The following is a 24,202-nucleotide window of genomic DNA, read 5'->3' as shown; positions in this document are numbered from 1 at the left end:
CTGAGAGCCGGGCCCACCTCCACCACGGTGATCTCCGCAAAATGGAACTGGCTTCACACTCAAGCAACGCTGGCCGGGGAAATGCAAAGTGGCCACGCATGCAGCCCAGGTCTCTAAGTGGATACACACACACACACACACACACACACGCACGCAGAAAGAAGGTCCGTAAGAGTTAAACATAATTGGCCGAGGCCTGTAGCTGGCGTTTGTTACAAAATGCCCAAGACTTTCCTTTCCAACTCCGTGGCTTTGAAGAATTATAGGAATTTTATGATGTGCTATTGGAGTTATACTGGCAGAGATTACAGAAAAGGGGTTAAAGTTGGTTTATGGTAGAAAAAAATTATGCAGAAACCAATAAAAATAAACACACTCAAGTAGACTAAACTTGCTGGGCTTTTAGTTTTAGTTTAACAAAGGAAGTTTAGATGAAAGTAAATGTTGCAGCTTTTAGAAAATTAGTTGACACTCATACTTGATCATCTTTACTACACAGCGGTATAATTAATATTTAAACATTCTAATAATGCAGCTTGCTTTGCATGCACTTTTCAGCCTCACAACAGTATATTTTATCTGGAATTGTGCTAGCATTTTCTTGGGTACTGCCCATTTTCATGGAGTTAAATTTAAAATCGAGTAGGGCCTTCGCCCTTATGGCCAGTAAAACATCAATGGGAGAGCGAACAGGTTTCATACATCTACCAGACAGTTTATTATTAAGACCAGTATTTACCCGAGATAGTAGATAATGTGTAAGTTTTGTTCCATCGCCCCCTGTGAATGCTTCTCAACGAACGGAGTCGATTAAGTTTGAAAGTTGCATCTGGCTGTTTGTCCGCCCACCTCCGACTGTCCAAAGTAGGAGACTTTTGATTTGGGGAAGGCGGTGGGAAGTGAGCAGGGCAGCGAATGACCTGCAGAGCCCATCATCGGGACATCTGATTAACGCAGTGAAGGATTTTTAGTCTCAATACACGAAATCATTCTGAGAGCACTGTCTGAGCTCTGAGGGCTGAAGGCCCAGAAACTTGGTAGAACAAGAAAACTAGTAAAACGTAGAGAAGTTAGCTAATTGAGAGAAGACGGAGCTGGTTTATTTTTTGCACGAGAGCTTTCTTCCCATTCCAGTCTCAGGGCTGTAGGTGGTATGGGGAAAAGTTGTTTCAGGTGCTACACTCAGCTCGGTGCCTTTGAAGAGTGCAAGGTGCCCGGGTGTTCTTGGTCTTCTTTGAGTTCCAGCGGTGAGGATGGGCATGCTACTTTCCCACTGATCTTAAGCGTTCCTTAACATAAATAGAATTTGCATGCACGTATTTACTGCTCATTCTCTACAACTGAGTAGGTGTGCTGAGCTGCAGGTCTATTTTGAGAGTCAGCCCACGTTAACCCCTTGAGGCCCACTTGACGATGGGTACTGCCCTGTGGGAGTCCTGTCAGTTAGTGAAGGATGAAGCCATAAGAGAGCCCTGGATGCGCCAACACTGGGGCATCTCACTTCACTTCATTCAGCGAAGCCTTGAGCCATGGTTTGCACAAATCAGGCTTTTGCAAACGAGAACCACAAAATTAGGCAGGTTCGATTTTTGAGAGAAAGGACAGATAAGCAATAGAAAAGATAGTCGATAGAAAATATTACCGTAGAAGAGCAGTTTGTAAACTGAGGTTCACATGGAAAGAACCAGAGGGATCTCATGAAGTAGCTGTCCTGAGTCGGTTTGCTGTTTTATTTCTTTCTGCCAATGGAAGTCATCTCCACAGATTCATGGGGACCATCTTTTTTTTTTTTTTTTTAATTTCTGATATTCAGAAACTGCACTGGCAGTTTGGTATCTTTGTATTTTATGGGGTTTGTTTTGAGAAAGGGAGTTAAATGAACCCAGCTTACAAACAACTAACAGCCCCTAGACTGTTTAAAACCTGCTTATTGAGGTGGTAAAGTAGAGATAAGTTGAACCCAACTGCTGTCACATGTATGGGTTTGACAGATAGGTAAGTCCGAGAGTGGACAAAATTAAAAGCATTTTTCATATGCTAATCTCCACCTGCACAGGAATCTTTTTTTTTTTTTTTTTTTTTTTTTAAGGAGGCAGCCTTCTAGTAGAGTCAATTCAAGAGCTGTCTATCACCAGTACATTACTTCTAGGAATTGCCATGACACAAAAAAAACGAGTAACTACTTTTATGACAAAAGTCTTCCGTAGAATCTTAATTCCAGATGGGTGTCATGACAGCCATGGGCCAGCAATTTGTGGAAAGAAAAATGACCCTTACGTGTAGCTTTTAAACTAACCTAATAATTCCCTCCATATGTAATTGGCTCAAAATTATATCTGAGGAACTACTTTTTTTAGTTGCAGATAGAGGTAAAAGGGAGCACAGAGATCTGCCTTGCGTTTCAGGTGGCAGGTACATGTGAACCTCCCAGTGAGTGTGGGAGACGACCGGGGATGTCAATCAGAACTACAGATTAACCCACAGCAATGAAATCTGAGAAGGTTTATAGCAAGTAGGTAATAGTTTCAGTCCTCTGTGAGAACACATAAACTCCAACTTCACGCTGGGACAAAACAGGGCAGGACATTTGAGGTAGAGGGTGAGAAAACTTTCCTCTTCTTATGACAAAGCCTCTCCCAGACTTGTTTAAATGCCACTGGGCTGCCATCGAATGCTTAACCGTGCCTCTGGGTTTTGTATTGTTGTACAAGAAGCTTTGGGAGTTTCCTTTAATTTTGATAAATATTCAAATTTGTGCATAATTTCTACACTTCGGTTTTGAATGATAGAAAATTTCCCATGCTTGTTGAGTTTCCTTTCAAGTAAGAAAGTAATTCTTGTAATAAACGAGAAGGTCGTGTTTCTTTTCCCCAATATTGTCAAGCTAATAAACCCTTACCTCAGTTTATACATTCAAGATTCACCAGTCTATTGAAGTGAGAGCCCAAAGAGTCCACGAGAGATCTTAAACATCAAATGGTGACTCAAGAGAAATGGGTAGTTCATGGTTGTTGTCTAAGGGAAGGTCCTCCCTTTTTCTGGTGGAGAGTCCTCGCTCGGGCTTAGGACACTTGTGGCTCAAGTGCCTGTGATGGGGTTAGAACCCTCGGTTATTATATGGCACTCTTTTAGGCCATACGAATTACATTCTAACCAATGATTACAACGCTGGTGTCCCTTATAAATACACGACGTCTGGAAGTAACGGGGAGAGAAAGTTCCTGGCATGCTCGTTTTCATGTGGAAGAGGAAATTAAAATAATATATGCAGGCACCAGATGAAATGCTTTGCTTTGGCTTTACTTGGAGGGAAACCTGGACAATGGTCATTTCACCTCTTAAATGGAACTTAAAACCTGATGCCACGTGACCAACCGGGCTAACCCCAAGGAGAAGAGTTAGTTAGCATCATTAACATTCTTTGATTGGCGAGCACATTAGGAGGTAGATAAGGGAGCCGCACAGGCGACCCACCTCCTGGCCACGGGAGGACAGTGCCTGGAATGTCTGCAATGTGTTTCTATTTTTGTCGCACCTATGTGTGGCCACCCATCTGGTCTGAATCAATCAGTCTCATCCCAGGGCTCTGCTTCTCTCCCAGCTGAAATAATACCCTCCTTTTCCAGGGTCCTGCATTAAGGAGGTTCACTGTTCACGACTGCCCGGGCAAGGCTATTCACAAGGCTAGATGTTTGTAAACACTGGTGAACCTAGGAGGAGGCACTAGGGAGAAAAAAAAAAAAAAAAAGAATATTTTATGGATCCACCATGCTCTACTAGAAACACTCCTTGGGAGAACTGAATGAATCGTTAGCAAAATACTTGACCCCAGAAAGTAAAAGAATGATGCTGTACTGTACCATTCTGTATACGTGTATCCTAGTTTTGTTTTGTTTGTTGTTTTTTTTTTTTTGAAGTTTGTATTTATTTATTCATGAGAGACACAGAGAGAGGCAGAGACACAGGCAGAGGGAGAAGCAGGCTCCACGTAGGGAGCCCGATGGGGGACTCGATCCCAGGACCCTGGGGTCACGCCCTGGGCCGAAGGCAGGTGCTCAACCGCTGAGCCCCCCAGACGTCCCCCTAATTTATTTTTTAATGCAGTTTTCTTTGAGCTTAAACCAGGCCGTTGTACGTACAGCAGATAAGGCCAAGGTACGAGGTGTCGGCCGTGACTTGGGCTGTTTCTCTGCTCCACACTAGAGTAAATGACGCTCGCCTCGCCCACTCCTCGGGAGCAGGCCCACCTCTGCCTCTGGAGCGTCTTCCCGACATTCCTCGTGTGCACATTGTGATCTTCAGCAATCCAGCACCCGTGCCTCCCCCACCAGGCCCTGCACACCTGACAGCCCCTCTCCGGAGCTCGGCTAGTAGACCACTGACCTCTATTAGGGAGGTCAAGGTAGTCACCGGTGAAACCTGCCTCAGGACCACTCTTCCCACAGGAGGCCTCGGACCTCCTGCTGTTGGCCTTGGCAGATGGAGTAGCATGTCAGAAGGCAACTCATGCTCCCTATCTGCCCAGTTCCCCACTGCAGTGGGAACTGCCACCCTATCATGCACCTCCCAACCGGGAACCCCAGGGTTATTTCTGTCTCACCCGCTGCCTTTCTCACTCCCCACGTCCAGTCTGTTAGCAACCATTGCCACTTTTTCTCCCTTTCTTTCTTTCTTTCTTTTTTGTTTTTTGGCCAACATTTCCTGAATCCACCCCCTTCCCCTTCCTTCTCATAGTTGTGGTCTTCGTCTAGGCTTTGGCCTCGGCCCGCTGGGAATTCGCGGCCTTCTTCTGTCTCTCCCTCCGTAAGAGCAGATCAGGCCTCAGCATAGTGAGCCACTGATGAACTTGCCCTTCTCTCTGTACCTTTAACCAGTCCAGCCTTTCCTCTGGGCCCCACGGAGATGGCTGACGGCTCTCAGGGCTGTGTGCTGGGGCTCCCTTCCTAGGTCTCACCTACTCATCCAACCCTCTCCTGATGGCACTCATCCTTTTTCTTTCTTTCCCAAGGTAAGCCTATCTGTTCTTTATCCAGTCATTTCTCTTATGGCTTCAGAAACTCGGCTCTGCTCTCGGGATCCCTGATCTGTGCCCCTGTGTGGCAGATCTGGAAACTTCATAGCCTTCAGTAGCCCTTTCTTGCCTTGCCTCCGTTCTGGCATGGGGCAAAGTGTGGTCCGTGAGAATGAGGCCAAGCTCCGAACCTCAGTTCTACCACTTGCTACCTAGGACATTGGGCAGGTGACCTAACACCTCTAAGCCTCGGTTTCCTCATCTATAAAATGGGATATGGTAAAGGAGAAAAAGAAAAGGTGAATGATGTGAACACACTAAGCTGGCACACAGGAAGCTCCACTTAAGTGTTTGTTGTTGTTCTCGAAGGACAACTCCCCAGTCACACACCTTCAGTCACCCTCACTCCCTTTATCCTGGTGTGTAAATTTTGATGACAACACCACTGAGTTGCTTTTTTTTTTTAAAGATTGTATTTATTTATTCATGAGAGACATAGAGAGAGACACACACAGAGAGAGAGAGGCAGAGACATAGGCAGAGGGAGAGGGAGAAGCAGGCTCCCTGTGGGGAGCCCAACGCGCGACTCGATCCCGGGACCCGGGGATCACGCCCTGGGCCGAAGGCAGGCGCTCAACTGCTGAGCCACCCAGGGATCCCCTATAACTGAGTTTCTTTAATCGGGTTCCATCAGTAGATTATGTCCTACAGATCAAGGACAAAGTTAATTGAACATGGCTGGTATCCAGCCAGGTGATGATGAAACCTTAAATGATGCCTTGTGAGGATGATTATGAAGAGGATGATGGTAAAGATTATGATGATGAAGAAAGCATGACCAGGCACTCCTTTGGGTGAATACTCTGCTCACACAGCGAAGTCTCCGGGAAACATACAGCATTCCCCCTCAAATTAGTTTTTTCTTCCCATTACATGGAAACACGTTAGGCGTAAGAAAAATACATTGTGCAGTATGCATGAGATTTATTTCTCAGAAAGCAGAGAAATGGTAAGAATTTTAAGTGTTCCACATACTTATTTAGATCTCACATCAGGAGATAAAACAAATGAAAACTCTGACTTGTTAATAATTTACATTTTTGTGGAGAATTCATACACGCTGTTAAGATACCTCTAAGACCCAACACAGAAGATGCAAATAACTCACGTCCACTGCGTACCGAAGACAGAATTTGAGAAGAAAACATTATCAATTAGAAATAAACCAGCCAACCCACCCACCAGTGTTTACAAGGGAACGTTGTCCATGTTTACGGGGCTGTGATCATCGTTTCAGATGACACTTTTGAAGCATGCACGTAGATGATCTCTCCATTCATCAGGTGTTTCTCAGAGAAAATCCAGCAAGGCCTACCTCGCCACCTAGGAGGTAGCTCACAAACAGGGGATTTCTTTTCCGGCAAGCTACACCATCACTTTTCTCTAACAGCTTATGCAAAAGTTTCGTGGGGGAGGGAAAAGCCTGAGCCAAAGAGAAAGAGAGAGAGAGAGTAAGAGAGAGAGAGAGGGAGAGGAGTGTGCATGACAATAACTACCTCTGTCCCTTTGCTTTTTGTTCTTTTCACGTCAGGGAACTTTTTAGCTGTGCTGCCCGGGTAACTGCTCTGGAAGGTTGGAATATCTGTTGTTGAAGGAGGTTTGTGATTGAGGGCCTTCTGACACAACCTTTTGTTGCATTGAGGTGTTTGATCCTCTTTCCTTTTCTTCTAAAACCAATCCCATCCCTTTAAAAAATGGATAACCAGCACTTCTTTTACTTATTGTCAGCTTTTGGAAAGTTGCTGTGGGGGTTTGTAGAAGTTTAACTAGTTAACTCTTTGCATGCTGATAGGCTGCCGATAAACATTCTCCTTCTTTCGGAACATGGGAGATTTGAGTCGCTTTTATCAGGTATATACTGTGTTTACTCACACAGGGCGACTGAAACATATTCAGGTCCCGAAATAAAGTGCTTGTGCCCAAGGTCTTGAAATGCAAGAGTGGTTCAGGCTTTGAAATGGGACACATCCCTTATCTCCTTTTTGTCCTCGAACTGAAATGTGTAAGAGGTATGACTCTGCCATTTGAAAAGCTTGATAAGATATACTCTTTTTTTTTTTTTTTTTTGATTCAAGATCGACAGGCTTCGGTAAAAAGTCAATGCGAGGAATGACTTCAAGCCTGGGAGGTGTAACTGTATGGCAACAAAAGAAACAGAGCCTCAGGATGCAGAGTGTAGGGGTCTTGCTCCAGCCTGCTCACTAAATGCTGGAGTAGCTTTTCCCCAAAGGAAGGGACACAGCCCAGGCTATGGGGAGAGAAAAGCAGCTTAAATGGATTATTTAACAAAAAAGCAACTTACGGCTTCTAGATAGTGACCTACATCCTGCACACAATGATGATATTTTTACGGCCGTGATAGGGTTAATAACCTAACATCATTCATGTAGTGTTTTTTGAAAATTGAATTTTACTGCTACAAAGTAAATGTAACAGCCCTCTGGAGACAATATTACAGGCACTTTATTGTTTGCTAAGCTGATGTCATCTTTCTACAGACTGACTTTAAAACAAAGGCAGAACATTTATTACAAATATCACTGTGTGAAAGGAAACCTACTGAAATATTGTTTAGAAGGTGAGCTGATAAAAAAAGTATTAATACTTGGCTTTGATCATCTTACGCTATGAAGTTGTGACTTCAGAATGCTTCTCATGTGATCTCTATTCAAGGCAAAAAACTTCATCCTGGAAATTCCTCTCCACCTCTCTGGCATTATTTGCCCTCAAGTTGGAAGGTTTGTTTAAGCCTCATGCCTGATTTAGGGACATTTTTTACTCTGTAAGGCAATGTATTAACACAGTCGATGAGCTCTTGAGGGGGCACCTCCCAAAGAGGATGCACGCAGGACCTCAGACACAACGTGTGGAGATGAAGCTGCTGCGTTTATGTAATGAACTTTCAAAATCACCTGTTTAGTGGTGGCTGGAAAGTTTGCAATTTAAATAAGCCGTTTCAGGCTTTGGCAGGCAAGCTTTCTGTGTGGCAGGTTTGGTCCCCGTATCTGATGCACATGTAATATAGCGTGAAGTTGTTTGTGGATCACACAGGAGCTTCTTAGAACTTCATTTCCACACTGTAGCCCTTGAAAATGTATCAAATGAGCAGACACGTTTGGCTCTTCCTTACAAGGCACAAGTAATTTGTTTGTAAATCAGTCACTTTTCAGGAAAAGTTAAATTAGGGAGAACTTTGGTTTCTTTGATGTTTCCCACTTTGAAAGCCAAAGAGCAAATTAATGATCATTTTGAAGTAATCATGATAATGAGGAAAATTTAATTTGGTGAGCTACACTATCTCAAAATAACTTTTCAGGTATGGTGTACGAACAGCGGCTCAAATGACCAAAATAGCCCGATGGTGTTTTTCTAAGAATATGATTTAGTGCTCTGCTTTTGTCTCTGAAGGCTGCTGGTTAGAAGGAAAACACAGGTCAAGGAAACTGGGTTAGAAAAAAAGCCTGGTGTGGGGTGGGTGTAGGATTATATGAATAGTGTCTGGTAGGGAGTCTCTGGGCACCCACGAGATCCGCAGACAGGAGTCCCACCAGTGTGGGTGAGCGGCTCGGGGCAGACTTGATGACATTTATATCAATCAAAAACGAATCCACAGACATCTACTTAGCATGCTCTGTGAGAGGCAGTGGGCGGCTGGTGTCCGGGGCCAGGCCCAGGCCCAGGCCCAGGAGAACCCTTACCTGTACCAGGACTGGGATTCGACTGGGAACTGAGCTGCAACACCTGAAGAACTCAGGTTGCCGATGACTGAACTTCTACATGAGAAAACCATTTCTTAAAAGCTCACACCTGCTCGAAGCGCTTTACTCTAAACCTGCCAACAGGGAAGTTACTTTATCTTCAGCCAATTCATTCTTGTACTTGACCAACACCAGCTACTTACCAGGTGCCAGGTACTCCTTTTAGCACCAGAGGTCTGTCGGTGATGCTCAGAGAGCCTCTGAGATCAGTGTCAGAAAGTCCAGCTTGCTAGACTCAGAGCCTGACACATTGTAAATATTAAGAAATTGAATATTCAATAAATACTTAATAGTCCATCAATGGGCAAGAAGGCCATACGTGTTCGTTGAATGACTGATAGAATGAATTGAGTAATAATCAAGGTAAGTCCTTGATTCCATTCATGTACACGGAGGGGCTGAGGTTCCCCCTCCTGAAGCGGGACAGCACAGCTGTAAGAAATGACATGCTTGAGCTGGCCTCAAGAAAAAAAGTGGGATTTACCATGGGAGCGAGGACAGGAGTTGTCCAGTGGTGGTGGAAACAGCACCACAGAATATGGTATGATTTTTAGTGGCACAGACCAGCTGTGGTCCCTGCACTCCCTCCTGACACTGCTTTATGGGTTTGGTCTGTACCCTCCTCTCCCTACCCCCTGTTGTATGGGCAGTAACACGCACATGCACATGCACACACACACACACACACACACAGAGCCATTGGGATTCAAGTGTCCACCTCCTCAAGTAGGAACAAAAGTATCTCATTTGTCTCATGAAAGAAGAGAAACAGCAGGCCTGTTCCTCACTTCTATCTATAAAACTCAAATTTTAGTTTTCTGCTCAGAGAGCTCAGCTCTTGACCAAATACTGTTTTTATGCAGCCAACGCACAAGAGAGAAAGAAGGGGGAAGCAGTTAATACTTAAACTACACACCAGTCTTGTCATAAAAGGATCTTTCAAACGTCAAAATGAATTTGGTGTATTTTCAAACGTCAAGATGAAATCATTACAATTAGGTTGTTTTTTTTGTTTTGTTTTTTTTTTTATCTGCAACTTAGCAAGATGTCTCATGGACGGGACACTCAAAGCGGGACAATTTGGGACAGTTCCAACCGTATGAGGCCTAGTGTCATTACCTCCATCAATAGGATCGAGCTCCCTTTCTTCTGCAGCTCTCCACTGCCTTGCCTTTGATTCTCCTCCTTTGCTTTTGCTCCTGGCAGGCCTCTCCTCTCTCCTGTATCAGCCACTCTCTAGGCAGATGTGCCTCTTTTTCCATTTGCCAGCACCCCCCACCCCAAATCTTCCAAACTACTCCCCTTTGAAGTCTCTATTACCGATACAATCACTTTTGTTTTCCCTCCATCCCCTCTCTCTCCACTCCAGCTTCTTCTCTCCCTAACCCCATTAGTTACATCTGCTGCCCCTACCATTCAGCCTGTGTTAAATCGTAATGCGCTTGACATAACTTCGGTTTGTCTGCTAAGTACTCAATCAGCACGCGCTGCTATCTTCTGATTTGTAGGAAAGGGGGCAAGAGTGAGTAAGCTGCCTCAAAATGCACTAAATGATTCAGCTCTGCCCAATTAGCCCAACTCAAATGGGAAATTGACAACTAATGATAATGAAATAAATGGGTCTGAGTTAAGAATATAAATCCCACAAACTTGGTTCCCGACACCTGTGGTAGATAGGATACCCTTCATATGGTGGTCAGATGGCTCAGGGGATGCAAGGATGGGTGAATGAAGGGAGGTGTATAAATAATTGCAGTATTTTGTTAGTTGGCTGGGCTTCTTTCCCTGTGATTCATTAATGGATTTTTAAGGGGTCTGGGAGCCACCAGAAATTGCATGTAACATTTTGTACGTTGGTGCTTCTTCCTGGGCAGTGGGTCAGATTCTTAAAGGGATCTATGTCTGACCTTCCCAAAGGTTAAGAACTACTGCTAAGCAAGTGAAGACACCTATTTCTGTCGGTGTTTGCCTGTGGTCTGGTTTTTTTTTTTTTTTTTTTTTTTTTTTCCCCAGCATGGTGTAATATCCCACCTGATTTGAGCAGTTCAGAAAGTAGAAACATAGGGTTTTCAAAGAAAAATTTACCTTCTCTGAGAGGAAAAACGTTTAAGCCACCTACCAAGTCATACAATTTACTTTTTCTTATTATTTTAGTTTTACTACCATTCAAAGACAGCCCCCCCCTTTTTTTTAACAATGGGTATAATCACACATCTGAACATAAGAATTAGTTTTATGCAGTTCCATAGAAAACCAAAATCTTGAAGAACACTTTCAAAACAACCAGAGAAAAATAAACCATTCCTTATGTCAGTCTTGTTAGAGAGGGATTAAGAAACTGGCAATTATTTTGGCGACCTTAATTGTTGCGCGGCAGGAAAATATGTAATTAGAGCACGTTCCCAGGCCTGCACACCTGCAGCACATCCTACAGTTTAATGTCAGCTTTCAGTACCCGTCGGTGCCAGGTTCTAGCACAGCCAGTCACAGTGACGCTCTGAGAACATTTCGGACTCATGTAATGTGGCTTCTGTGTATGAAAGAAGCAGGCATTTACACGACCACACAATGGGGTGCATTGCCGCAACACTGCTCTCATTCTTTCCTGACGCCCACCTTCAGCACTGCCCTGGTTTACTCCGTTTGAGGTTTTATTGTTACGGTATAATAGTCCTGTACATTTTTGAAATTCCCTTATTATTCAGCTTATTAATACAGTACTGACTTGATTATCAGGCAGCGGTTGCGCAGCGGAAGATTCAGTGCATTAGCTAAGTCAGAAGCTGAGTAAATTCTTGGTATAATGAGAACAATTGTTTGACATTTTTTTTTTCTTTAATGTTAGAAAGATGGGCTGTGGTAGTTCTCTATATAGTTGCATTTTGGAATTCACTGTATATTCCCTATATGTTGCTGGGTATTCATGTTCCATGTAGAGGAAGCTTAAAATGTACTCTCACTAATTTGAAAGTGTTTCAGGGTATGGGAGGACTCTATCATGATTCTCATTAGCATTTTTCTTCCTTTTTTTCTCTTATTGGCTTTTTACAACAAAAAGAAAGAAGCTCAGATGTTAGGAAAAGTGGCTAAAAAGGAGAAAAACAGTATGCAGGGTGTCTGCTTTTCAGCTAATTCCGTAGCCCAGCATACTGATGGTTAACAGACTTCGCCCCCTGAGGGAGATACACTGTATTTTGCTATCTGACATGTTGTCATATATAAAGAAATCAATTGGTAATTAAATGATGCACCTTGTGAAGATGACAAAAGGCATTTGGTTGCGAAAAGAGAACTGGGTTTTGAGGGGTTTGTAATGAAGGCCTAATGACTATTCATAAGAGATTTTCAGTCCGTTGATCCACTTGACTGGAAAGTTCTGCCCTGGAGAGTTAGTGCTGTCAGTTTCTCTCACCTCAGAAAGCCGCCGCAATCGACGGTGTAGAGGATGAGCGAGAAATTATCTAGCTGTTGCTCCAGGCCTGTCTTAGGTCACATGCAGAAGGCACATCTGGCTTCCTGTAGGTGCAACCTCAGGACATAAACTTTGACTAATTTTTAAACTATAAATATGTACGAGTGACACTGAATAAGTTACCTTTTATTCATATTTTCTTTATTTTAGAAGGCGTGTGCAAGTTGTGTGGGGAGGCTGCCATTTTGGCCTTATTCTGCTTCCAGTTTTTACCAGTTACGTGTTGGCTCGTTAGGCCAAGAGTAACTGGTTTCGGAAGTTGTCAAGGACCAAGCGATAACAGTCTCCTCAGACCACCATACCTTCGTGGCCAATATGTCACAGTCACCCCGAAGGAGGTCATCTGAGACGAGCAGGGGGCCTGTTACTGGATAATGCTCTCGGGGGATGCGTCTTGGCCCATTTGGCAAAAGGCAGTAGACCATCAGAATTTATATACGTAAGTCCGGATGTGGGGATTTCGAAGCATCTGAGGAAGAGGACAACAAAGTGGAGACAGCGGTAACCGTCAGCCACGGGCCGGGCGCCCACGGGGCCACAGACATGAGGGAGACGAGATCTCTCCGGCCTCCCGGTTAATGGGGGAGCAGGCAAAGCGGGAGGATTGCCCTGCTATAGCGGGGCAGGCGCCGTGACCAAGGCGCTTCATCACACGAGGCCTGGGGTCCTGGGGTGCATTCTCTAAGAAGCGCTGGCATCCACAGGTGAGGTAAAAATGTGTCTCAGGTGTTCCTCCTTCCACAGGCGAAGCCGGCGCGGCCCTGGGGAAAGTGAGCTGAGGGCCTGAGGTGAGCCTGGCCTGGCCTTGCTCGCGCGCACCTCAGGGCTCCCAGGGGAGCCGCAGGGCCCAGCCCTTTCTGTCCATAGTTGCTCTTGGGAAGTGGCCCTCCAGGTTGTCTCCCCAGAAGCTCACCTAATCAAAGGTAAACACATTTATCACCTCGTTAAGGCTCGTTTTATGGCCACTTGAAGGCGGCGTGTGAGGTGGAGAGATCTGTCAGGCTCCTTGTGTGGAACATCTGTAAGGGGACGTTATGGCAGGCCACCCGAGGTCTCAGTCTCTCAACATCAAAATACTTTAACACGAACCACGTACTCGAGAAGATGTCACTGATGACTCCTCCTTGTGCCGTGCGGTTACCGAGTTCCGCTCATGCGTTTGCCGGAGCTGTCAAGGTGGCCCAAACGAGTGGACAGATGCCAAAGGAACAATTATGCTTATTAATGTACGTTGATGGCTTGTTTAGGTTATAAAGCAAATTAAGAAATACATTAGTCTTTAAACCCCCTTTTATAGCGGAGCTAATGATTACTTGTAATATGGTGTCTAGTAAAGAATATTCTATAATACCTGTAAGGCCCAGCTATGTTATCTAATTAGTAGACTTTGATTTAAGTGGCTATAATTACGGAAGTGAAGAGTTGCCTCTCTAAATAAGCGAGTGGGTAGATTTAAGCATATAAGGATGTTGACTTGACTATTTAATATTTGTAGCCGAGACAAACCACCTAAATAGAGAGATTAATTCCACATCAGCGCAACGTTAAAAGGGAGAGAGGAGGCCAAGAGTCCCGTTAATTTGGGATATAAGTGCCTGAGGTTTCCTCGAAACATCTACACCAAAGCACACCAACAGGACCACAGCAAGCAGCTGTCTCTCAAGATGCAGGGGTGAGGCAAACATGACTCTGAACCGCACCGGGTCTCGGGACGACCTGAAGTGCGCTGCGTTCCACCCGAGGCCAAACGTAGCCGCCCTTGACCCAGCCCTCATCGGCTCCGTTACCCCCTTCTCCACGAAGCCCTCCCGGAGTATTCACTGTTTCCTTTGCCCTGCCACGAAACGACGCTCTCAGTGAAGATGGCCCTACTGGAGACCGTAGCAGGCCACTTGTCTATCCCTGTCGTTCCACCGTGTGTGTCAGTTAGATAACCCTGCTGCCAAGGAAGCTTTCATACAAGTGTGCTTAGGTGGACGGCCAGCTCGAGGGGGAAGGGGTGACCCCCCCATCTCTGGGATTTACTTTGGCTAGTGCTCTTAAGACATACATGATCTATTCCCCGGTTAGATGGCGTTGCCTCCTTCACCAACTGGGAATTTCCATACTTCCTGACAAGAACTTCGGGTGAATTGGTTGTGTATGGTTTTTCTGCTCCTTGCCCTATTTCCTTCAAGACCTTTGAGTCATAAGCATTCGGTAGCACGGTGAATAATCAGTACGATAGCCACGATCTGGTTTTTCCTTTTAACTTTTGGGGGTTACTTTTGAACATAGTACAACTGCTCAGAAGGGCTTTTTCACAAATTGTTTACCATGGCAGTCGGCTACCCTATTGGGCTTTTCATTCTGAACACACAGGCGGAGAGCATTGATGTCAGTGTAACAAATAATGTGTACAATTTTTAAAAACACTAAATTTACTGAATCCCCATATTATGTTTTCATGCTGCTCTCTCAGAAACTATGCTAATACAATACTCCTATAAACCGATCTTGGTCCTGGCAGGCCCTATTGGAACTAATGGGGCCTGACAGTTCTTCAGTTAAAAATTATACATGAGGGTCACTTTCCCTTAAATTATCTATTGTATGCCAGCTGTTCACAACTGCAGTGCTTCACTTTCTTTGCATTGCTAGAAATGTCTAATTTTCTCATAATATCCATAGCAACTATTCCGGTGGATGGCATGGAAGTCAGACTTCAAGTGTACCTTCATGGAAATCACACTAGAGTTGCATTTTCTCTTTTCTTTATTTTTATGTTTTTGGTTCTGGAAAATGTTTAGATGGCTCATTTCGCCTGTTTCATGCCACAGCACTTGAGTTATATCATAATTTCTCATTTGCCGCACAACTTTATTCTATTTTTATGCTCCTAAATGACGCAGCTTTAAGTACCCGTGAGTGGCACTTCCGTGCTGTGAGCGCTATCAAAGGCAACCTCAGACAGATAAAACTCCTGGTTGTTTTTTTTTTGGGGGGGGGGGGTGTAGAGGGGTGGGGGGGGGGTTTGTTTTGTTTTTTTTTTTTGCTGGGTAGGGGAGAAGAGGAGTCACCACCAAGGGTTGCGTTTTGCTTTTGAGGTCTATTAAAACTGTGGCCAATAGAATCATTTACGAGAAAGGAAAAAAAAAAAAAACCAAGTCCTGTGTCTGAATGAAGGCTCTCGTCTCAGATGTTCCTCATTGCTATAGAGCAGTTATCTCTGGATTATGATTAAAAGGAGGCTTTTTTTCCCTCTTTTGTTCTTTTTTTTTCCCCCAGAATGCCCCAAGTGAGGTTATTTCCCCCAAAGTTTTTGGACCTTTTTACCAACAAGTGGCTGAGATTTTAATAAGCTTTCTGCCCACCCCCCACCCCCACTGCATGCAGAGTAATGGATGGCCAAGAGTGGATGTGGTGCAAGGTGACACATTCAGGGATTATTTTCTGCCGTATTGGTAAAAATGGGGAGGTGGGGTGAGAGGATTTCCTTGATGAAGTAAGTGTGATGTTAGCAGTTATTTCTGTAACTTGGTGAAAATACTGCCGATCCAGGGCCAAATTTTTGAGCATATGTTACCGTGCATGTGATAGAATGGTGACCCCTGCCTTCTGAATCTTTTGGCTCTTTAGGAGCAGGCAGGTTAGAAGTAGTTGCTTTAGAAACCTGGTCATCTGGATGCTTATCAAGAATGCACGATTATTTTTTTTTTCAAACCTTGGTGGAGAAGCCAGAGACTGCAGCAGTTGGACAAGGTCACATATCGGTGGCAGCGATGTGTCTTTCCCCTTTCCATTGTGTGATCCTCTGGGGTCTGGGGCATTAATATGCAACGGTTCTGTTTTTCTTTCAGGAGGACTTGTAAACTCTTTAAACAGAGGCACACAGTTTGCAATTGTTGCGGTACTGAGTGGGTGTATAGAAGCTAGGGCTGCAGCCTTGTCCAGTGGCAGATAGAATAAAACTGACAATGATGCAATGGGCCTGGCATGTAGACAACTCCGTGGGATGGATGAATGGTACGGCTCTTGCCGTCCCTCCGGTGGTGGTAGGCCCTGTAATAGCTAGCGTAGGAAGGGTGGTGAAAATTGATATGCACTATTACTACATGTATAAAACTTAACACTGGGGCCATTGCACAGGTGGGGGGTTCCTGTTTATTGATTTTTATGACTTTGTTAGAACATACGCTTAATGCTTTTATACTCCAGGAGCTCTGGGAGGGCTCACCTTAGGTAATAAACCTTTCCGTACTTTGCAATCGCTCACAATTTACATGGGGACTCACATTATCCAGTACAAAGCTCAGCATCCCCCCTCTACTTGGTTTTAGGAGTGCTATAAAAAAAGCAAAGAAAATAACTCCAGCACTTACTTTGAATTTTTAAAAAACCTGTCCACTCCTGCTATGAAAATGGCCCCTAATTCTAATTACTCATATTTCCAAGAAAAATTAGTCACACAAACTTATGTTATGTGTTGTCTCAGGGGTTGAAAGCAAATTAGGTTTCCAATAAGACAGTACATCAAACAAAGTAGCATGTTCTTGATGCCGATGACTTTTTTTTTAGAATTATGGTTGGACATTTTTGGCAGACAGATTGTCTTTTGCTCTATCAAAATGACAGTTTCTTTTGTAACTGCAACATTCATAATTAGAAGGAGAGAAGCAATCTGCCCAATTTAATATACTAAAAGAAGTTTAGAGTCTCTGCTAGTAATTTCATTATTTTAAAATTTGAATTAATTGCCTTAAAATAATACAGTTAAGAAGTATAACTAGCAGGATTATGAAGAAAGGTTTCTTTTTCCTTTAAAAAAAAAGCCCTCTCTTAGTATTATACTTCAGATGAGATTACAATTTTCTGTTTATGCCAGGTGCCCTGTTCTAAGATTCAGAGCAGGAATGTGAATATTCATCCTTGCAACAGAGCTGAGAGAAGTTGTGGGGAAAACCCTGGGAACAAGGTCACTTTAAACAAAAAAGTTCTCCAAGTTTCCCATGCTTAAGAGGCTGGCTGGGCTTAATTAAAGTCAATGGATGACCAAAAAGGGGGTGGGGGGGGGGGGGAAGAAAGGAAAAGAAAAGAAAAAAAAAGGAGAAAAGAAAATGAAAGAAAAAAGCAACAGCCACCCCCCCCCCACTTCAATCTCTTTCTGGGCCACCATTCACATTCCATACCTTGGCTGTTGCTGTTCAACCTCTTTCTATCAAGAATAATATTCCTTCCATCCCCTAACGGCACTGATGAGCCTACCAGCTAACAGGCCTCTTCCCCACTCCGCGTCCCTGACCTGTGTCACCGTAGGTGGCCCTCACCCACACCACCACAACAGAAACAAATCCAGCATCGCGTTCAGAATGAAATCATCATAACATAGCGACCTTGTTCTGGACGTGCTGTTTGGTTTCAGCAACCTTCTTTTATGCAGCCCTGGCCAAGCTTAACATTTCCTGTTGGCTCAGCGGCTTACCTTTCTTCATGTTTTCTTCAGGCTCTCTCTTTAGGGGACCCAGTGGGTTGCGTGCCCAGGATGCCCAGGGTCAAAAGTTTGGGAGACTTAAAATCCATGAGCGTCGAAGGCTCGTTTTCCTCTATAATGGACCGAAGCCTCCGTGCATTTGCAGAAATACACACATAGCAAGAGGTCTTTTCCCCCTTCCTGTATAATTTGTCACACTCAACTCTAAAGGAAACCAACTCTCTAGCTCTGTTACCTTATTTTGTACCTTAGCTGACTTTCATCTTTGCATGAGCCATCAAATCTGGATGTGACAAATATGCATATATATATATAAAAAAAAAGTGCTTCGTGTATGAGTCGCTGGGTGGTTTTCTCTCCCACGAGAAAGAACAGCACTAAGTATTATGTACATTTTGGGGTCTGTTTATAAGACGGCAGGAAATTTTTTAACCCTGAAAACTTTCTGATTGTAAACGGTGCTCTAAACCTACAGGGGCTGTGTTCCAAGTCCCACACTCTTTTACAAGTATGTCACTTACAGATCCGTAAGTGGGAAAGCAAACTTCCCCCATGGCAGTTCTGAGGTCTGACACAAGGCTGAGAGGCCGGGAGCTCAGAGCCCTTATTATATTGGACACCTACATTTCAAAACCCCCTCTTGGATTGTAATAGTTCCATCTATCCTTTTTTCTTTTTTTCAATCCTCTGTCCTAGAGAAGTGACATTTTGTTGGGTTCTCATTTGTCCTAATATACTCAGTTATGTATCAAAAGATACATACACATTTGTATGACTCAGGAAGCCAGGGATCAAAGCACAAGGCTTCTTAACAGAGCTCCTTCTGAGATCTCTCATAGCTACCTAATGCTTAGGGCTGGAGTGGATGCGGTATGGGATGATAGCAGGCCTTATAGATAGTTGTATTTGTGTGTGTGTGTTTGTATATGTATATGTGTGTGTGTGTGTGTGTGTGTGTGTGTGTGTGTGACTTAGGGCTCTGCTGACGTATTATTTCCTATGTGTTCATTTATTATAAACAGCAGGCGAGCAGACATTTCACCTCCTCTCTCATTTGGGTCCACATCATTTAAAAGAAGATTGCAGGATTTCCATTCTAAATTAAATACATCCAAGGGTACATCTTTTATCAATTCTTTATTCTTGGTATCTCAAAATTCTGAAGTCTTCTTCCTTTGTCTCAAAAAAAGGGAACTGCTGAAAGCATTTCCACCTGGATGCTTAAATTATTTAAGTTGCAGGAACCAGACCTTTTCCCTCCTGAGTAGTTGTGGGTTTTAAAGGCTAAAATTGCTTCATCATGCCAAAGTGAAAGTATGCATAAATTATTTAGTTAAACCTGAGAAAATACAGACTTTTCCCAGTGATCTTTCAAGGGCTGCCTACTTAAATTTCAGAAGAATGGGTAGGATTTTTTTTCCTTTTCTCTTAGAAAATTTAAGTATCTGCTGTGTCTCCTATCAGTTGAAATGTGAACAAAATTACAGAATGATGATTTTTAAAAGCCCAAGCCTCCTGTTATCCAGTAATCTCTATCATGCCCAAGGTGAATACTGTGCTATGAATCAATACCGGTAAGACTCACCCAGCTGACAAGAATTGCAAATTCTTTGGTGTGTTTTCTTCTGAAAGTCAGGTAACTTGTTACAGGGTCTCCCCCTGATGCTAACGTAGACACCAGTGAGCATTTCCAGTTCCCATTTCTATCCATTTAGAGTTTAGGCTTCAGTTATAAAATTATAAAGAGAGGCAACTTTAAAATGTTAGAGGTCATAGTGAATTCTTTTCCCCCCTTTTTAATTCTAGTAAATAAGAATGCCTGAAAATGTGAAGTAGTATGTGGTATGTGCGGTGGTGCTGGTGGTGGTGCTGGTGTGTATGTGTGACAGAGATAACATTAAAGAAGCAATGAAAATAGCCCAAAAATACAGGCAGCAGGGGATCGACCTCAAGTTCCCACAGAGTATAAGGGACTCAGTTTCCCATGCATGTTACAGAGTCTGTGACATTGCACATCACTTTTCAGTATTGGTCTCAGCGTTTAGATGATGTGATACCCTCATGACTGAGTGGAGAGTAATACTTTTAATCGAATACCTAACCTCAGATCCTCAAAGCAGCATTAATTGGGACCAAAAAAATGTCAACCAAAAAGGTACTTATATGAGTTAGTCTACAGCTGTCTGTTCATTTGCGGGACCCATTTGAATTTTATGTTCAGATATATTGGGAGATGAGAATGAGTGTGGTACAAGGTCTACAAGGTCAGCGTATAATCAATGAGTTATTATTATTAAAAAGTATAAAAATTTTAAAAACCGAGGGCCCCTGGTTGGTTCGGTTGGTTAAGTGGCTGCCTTGGGCTCCAGTCATGATCCCAGGGTCCTGGGATGGAGGCCCCTGCTCAGTGGGGAGCCTGCTTGTCCCTCTCCCTTTGCTGCTCCCCCAGCTTGTGTGCTCTCTCTCTCTCTCTCTCTCTCTCTCTAATAAATAAAATCCTAAAAAAATAATAAAAATAAATAAAAGACCTTTCAAGCAAGACAAACCTATTCTATCTCAAAATGATACATGTCACTTAACTCATTAATACCTTTTTGACATATTGCAGACCAGGTGTTCTTTCTCCAGTCTAATTTGCTTTTTCTACAACTTTGACTTCAGTTGCCCTCAACCTTGGCTTAGTCCTCCCCTTCTTTCCATTTCTCTCTCATGCTCGAGCACAGATGTATCCACGGAATGCGATGAACAAGGACAGTCTACCTGCACTGCCATACTCTGCTCAATAGTTAGAAACTCTGTTTTGGCTTTTGTGAGCTGACTTGGATTGTACCCCCAGAGGTGACAGACAGAACACAGGTAGCACCTGGGGTCAGATAGGTTCTGGGGGCAGGAATCCGATCCAGATTCTGACTTTAGGTAATCTAGAGGAAAGTCAGTTAAAAAATTGAGCCTTGGTTTACTCATCTCTAAAATGACGATGATAATAATCGCACCCCCCTTCCTTCAAAGGATTGTTGTGAGGATCAAGTGAAAAACCTCGGGGCGCCAGGGTGGCTCGGTGACTGAGCGTCTGCCTTCGGCCCAGGGCGTGATCCCGGGGTCCTGGGATCGAGTCCCGCATCGGGTTGCCTGCAGGGAGCCCTGCTTCTCCCTCTGCCTATGTCTCTGCCTCTCTCTCTCTGTGTGACTCTCGTGAATAAATGAATGAAATCTTTAGAAAGCAAAACAAAACAAAAGGAAAAATGCCTATGACTGGGCTCTCCTATTGGTAGGATAATGCATAAATGTCAGGCACTATTACATAATCAACCTGGCCTCCTAAACAGAGGAGAAAAGAGTTTTTAGGGCACATGTGTGACCCTGGAAATGGAGATATTATAGAAAGCCTGAAGAGACTGACAGGGCATTTTCTTCTACGTTACCTTTCTCCAGGGAGAAATAAATCTACCCCTTTGAGGGGCGCCTTTCTGGCCAGGACAATGGTGGGAAACCCTGGCTGGTGGTGTCTGTGTTGCTGGGATAATTGAGAATAGACAGGAGGGCAGCTCGGCAGTCAGGTGGCCTCTTTCTAACTGCAGCAGGTTCTCAGATCCCTAGGCTGGCCCAAGATGAGAGAACAGGCAGTAAAGAGAGTCTGGCACAGCGAGCGTAAGTCTCGGTGTCATCTGATTGTGAAATCTGCTTGTTTGCATTCTCATACAGTACTGGAGCTTAAGCCCTGGCCACTGTACGGATGACTATGCAAGAGAGGCTCTAAGTCCAAGGGGACTTAGGAGAAGACCAAAGAAGGAGGATTGATTAGAGTTTTACTTTAAGGAATTTTACTGGGTAATCCCACCCAATATATTATGTGGCATCAGTTGTTGTACTTTGTGTAATGATTTTTTTTTTTACACCAAATACATAATATGTTGAAGAGTTTACGAAAGTTCCCCTGTTTGAGCCAGTATTAACCATGATACGAGGGGTCAGGATTGGTCCAGGAAAGAAAGAAATTAGAACTTTCAAACTTGTCTAATTCCCACTGCAGCCGTTTGAGGAACATTGAGATGAAAGAAGCCAAAAGGATTTATAAATAGTTTTCAAAAGCTTCAAAAAGAAAAGCCCACATACTTATCATTGAACTGTCTGCTCACGAAAGGAGCTGCAAGAGTCCCTCATATCCACTGAACTGTACATACATGTTAAATTGTTGTTTCCCTTTTCCTTACGCTACTACAGGAGAAAGGAAATGCCTAGGCAAATAAACTCTGTTAAAATAACTTTACGGTTGTGACACAGTTCGACAAAAGCAAAGGAAATTCAGAGTCACAGCTCACACTCTCTCTTCAGCTGATTCCACTGTGGAAAATGAAATGCTTTAAACACACACGCACACACACGCACACGCCACGAAACAAACTTGGGATCGACTCAGTCTTCAGAAATGGGCTTCTTACACACGCAGTCTTGGAGTTTCCATCTTTGAGTCATTATAAAAGAGTAGCCACATGTGCACTCATCATAAATCTGGTCGGAGTGAAAGAGAAAAGTATTTGGCCGAGTCCTGTTTGCAGAACAGAAGTCACCTGTATTTTGAAAGATCATGTGATTTTACCTTCCTGGGGGTTAGAAACCTACCTTGAGAGGGACCTGAGTTCGTACCGACCCCCGAGGATTTGGGTGAGACACCAAACCAACCTGTTCCCAACGGTCCCCTGTGCGCACACACACATGCAGGGCGACCTTGTTGATGGTATGACCTTGATCTCCTAGCCACTGCTGCTGTGGACATTATGAATCAGACAGAGAGGGCAGCCCAGGTGGCTCAGCAGTTGAGCATCTGCCTTCGGCCCAGGGCCTGATCCTGGAGACCCAGGATTGAGTCCCACATCGGGCTCCCTGCATGGAGCCTGCTTCTTCCTCTGCCTGTGTCTCTGCCCCTCTCTCTCTCTGTCTCGTGAATAAATAAATAAAATCTTTAAAAAATAATAAAATAAATCTGACAGAGAGGTGAGATATCATTTTTTATTTATTAAGTTTTTTATTTATTATTAAGTTTTACTTATTATTAAGTTTTATTAAACTTACCATATGCTGCACAAATAGTGTTTACATAGGAGAGTATAAAGTCAATTCCCTCCTGGGAAGCATTTAAAAAAAAAAAATCTAGATTGTGTTTTGAAAGTCAATCAATTTGCTTTCTCTCGCCTGGCATTTTAATTGAACCCTCCCAACTGGACGGTCGTGTCCTCGAAGTATCGGGAAGCAAGTGTCCGTCGTGTGGCTGTGAACTCAACTCTTCATTGTCTTTCAACGAAGCAGCCGATCGTGGGCCTGTAGATTTTACCTCCGTGGCTGCGGAGCCGGGCGCTGGAAATTCAAACCAGCGTGCAGGTTGGTGGAAATTGAGGTCCAGGCGGCAAGGCACGTCCAGAAACTTTTCTCAGGTTATTGGAACAGAACGAATCAAAAGCGGTTCCTGGTTGTATGATATTCTCTTCTGATAGAGCAGACTCCTTGTCGTTAGCAATCCAAGTGCAGAGGTTAGGCAGAGCAGAATGTAATTTCTAGCAATCTGACAGACCTGCGGATTGAAGCGGCAGGTTTTCCCTTCCGATTTCAGGGAATTGCTTCTTACTGTGACAAATGATTAGCTGTTATCTCTGACTGAATTTGATTTCTACAAGCAGCTGAGTCAGGTAACTTTGCAGCATTTGAGGGGGTTTTTACAGGAAATGAAATCGGCTCCCTAGTCATATGTGGACCAAATGAAATCTTCCCTGTCGGGGCAAAATTGTGCTTTTGGTTAATTGGAGGCAGATTTAGCCGCGAGGGCGTGTGTAGTGAGGTGTGTGAGGTGTGTATGTGTGTGTGTGTGTGTGTGTGTGTGCAGTGCTGGGGTGGCGCCGGCCGGCACACCCATGTGCACCTTCACGCACCCGGGGGGATGATCGCATGGCTCTCCCCCAACTTCCAAAACCCCGTGTTCCGACAAGACCCCTGCCTTGTGTAAACCCCAAGGGGGTCAGCAGGATGAGCCTCCCCAGCAAGAAGGGCCCGGCTGCAGAGGAGCTGGGCCTGCAAAGGCCACCAAAACACAATAGGGACCGAGCGTGGTCCTCACAAATACGTGCATCCAAGGGCAGCCGCTTCCAAAGCCAGCAGTCCAGGTGAAATCATTCATTCCCGCCCGCCTCCAGGCCCCAGCGTATATTTTGCATGGTAGGGGGTTCCAGCGATGGCCAACGTCCTCTGGAAGATAAAACCAGAAACCCTGGCCTGGGAGGCTGCGAGCCCACACGGTGCTCCTTGTGGCTCGCTCCTGTCGGAGCCTCGAAGGTGTCCCCAGTTATGATCTGGCCTGTCCGTCTGCTCATGGGTGATGCTGGCCCTGGGTATCCTGAGTTTCAGTACTTCGCCCTCAGGTTTTAGCCACTCTGGGAGTCTCT

At 44.3% G+C, this 24,202-nt stretch overlaps 1 protein-coding gene and 1 long non-coding RNA gene across 5 annotated transcripts in view; one reads left to right on the top strand and one right to left on the bottom strand.

Moving 5' to 3' along the window:
* Nucleotides 1-24,202, top strand: part of ZEB2 (zinc finger E-box binding homeobox 2) — a 141,513-nt gene that overhangs the window by 47,823 nt on the left and 69,488 nt on the right. The gene's annotated exons all lie outside the window — the stretch shown is intronic.
* LOC121481967 overlaps nucleotides 24,012-24,202 on the bottom strand; it is a 6,008-nt gene continuing 5,817 nt past the window's right edge. Inside the window, exon 3 of the long non-coding RNA XR_005985466.1 lies at nucleotides 24,012-24,202. This exon is cut by the window's right edge and continues 919 nt beyond it. This is a non-coding gene — a long non-coding RNA (uncharacterized LOC121481967).

This window comes from Vulpes lagopus, chromosome 24, assembly GCF_018345385.1.
Source record: "Vulpes lagopus strain Blue_001 chromosome 24, ASM1834538v1, whole genome shotgun sequence".
Taxonomy (NCBI): domain Eukaryota; kingdom Metazoa; phylum Chordata; class Mammalia; order Carnivora; family Canidae; genus Vulpes; species Vulpes lagopus.
Note: the sequence above shows the minus strand (reverse complement) of the source record. Positions and strands in the feature narration are given on the sequence as shown.